The sequence below is a fragment of the Manacus vitellinus genome, unplaced genomic scaffold, assembly GCF_001715985.3.
Source record: "Manacus vitellinus isolate BGI_N305 unplaced genomic scaffold, ASM171598v3 scaffold_25_pilon, whole genome shotgun sequence".
Classification (NCBI taxonomy): Eukaryota; Metazoa; Chordata; class Aves; order Passeriformes; family Pipridae; genus Manacus; species Manacus vitellinus.
Genome location: NW_021939882.1, coordinates 6239141 through 6240820, shown reverse-complemented (window position 1 = coordinate 6240820; position 1680 = coordinate 6239141).

Genomic DNA, 1680 nt, shown 5'->3' with positions numbered 1-1680 from the left:
GCCCCACTCACACAGCACAGTCCGGGCAGACCCGCCCGACGTGTTAGCTGCGGTCGGGGGAGAAGCGGGGCTGATCCCAGGTTTGCGTCTTGGAGAGGATGGTGGTTGAGACGGGAACCGCGGAACAGCTCGGCTGAGCTCTTTTCCTGGTGGGAGACGAGGCTCCCGTGGGCTGCACTGGGCGGGGAGGGTAAATCCGCGTTGCCGACACCGGGGTTGCCGGTCACGGGTAGAGCCGTGGGCGGCCCCGCCGGGGATCCGCGGTGATCCCCCCGCGCTGAGCCGCGCCGGCATTCCCAGCCTTTCCCCACCCAGTTCCTTTGTCTCGGCTGCGGGTGGATGAGATTGCTGTACAAACGCGCTCGGGGCTCTGGGCTTTGGCTGCTGCAGGGACGCAGGAGTTATTCTCTGCATCCTTCTGTTGACAGGGAGGAAGCTGCAAATTACCAGCACTGTGGCGATCCTTAAGAAATTGCCCCAGGGGCGGCGGATGGCGAACAAACCCAGTTCCCTGCAGAGGAATTAATTGTGCTAGAGCTTCACAGGGTGAGGCTGGCGTGTGAGCCCTGCTGAAGGCTCTGGTCAGCCCTGGTCCAGGCTCAGACAGCAGACGGGGAGTGTATTCCCGTGCCAAAACTTGGGCTGTGGGCACTGGTGGGAGCAAAGAGCAAAGCTGGGGGGTTGCTGGAGGTGTTTTAAGCAGTGGGGGACACGGCATATTCTCTGGCACAGCACAATCAGCCTGTGTCGCCTGAATCCATGGCAGCCATGTGTGAGATCAGGTCGTTTGCCCCTGTACTGCAGACTTGTGTGGGTGGAGGTAGGTGGAAGAGCAGAAGCTCAGCCTTCCCAGTTCCTCGGGACAGGGTCTGTTCCCCCCAGGACAATGTCCATCCTGTCCCATCAGTGTATGCTGAGCTGTCCCAGTCCAAAAGTGTGAATGCAGGAAGAGCATAAGCACAGTTCTGGTCTGGGTGTTCCTCAGCTGTCTGACTGTGCTCCTTTGGAGAAGGTTGCTGGCCACTTTGGTCAGTAGAGAGGAGAACAGAGGAGGTGGTAAATCATGAGACAGGAGCGCAGGCCAGTGCCTCCTGGGCCTTGTATAGACCTGTGAAATGCCTCAGAAGAACTACCTTGAGCACAGCCAGGGGAGGGACAGATTCCAGCAACAGGCTACCTGTCCTGTTGGTGGTCCTTGCAAGGTGGTAACAGGAGAGAGTAAATTGTTTTCTTTAAGGCAACTTATTTTACATAGTATCTGGATAAGATTTAAGGACACGCCCGTAGTACAAACTTGCTCTGAATACTGGTGTGTGGCTCATGCTGCCTACAGTTATGTGCATAACGTCCCAAGAAGTTTTTGACTTCTCTGTATATTTTATGGAAGCATATTTGCTGTGGCCTCAGTGACTCTCCTTTATGCTCACTCTGCTTGGGTGGTGTTTCTGGTGGCCCCTGTCCCATTCAGAAACAGCCTTAGGAGTATGATGTTTTCAATCCTTGCTGTTGTCCTGTTGTTTCAAGTGTCATTACAAGTGTGACCTTTCTGCAGCATTGCCTGTTGAGGTGAGCAGTGGGAGAGCACCCTGGAGGGTCCTGTACAGGGCACTGCAAGTCACAGAATCACAGGATGTTAAGGGGTTGGAGTGGACCTTAAAGATCATCTAGTCCCAACCCCAC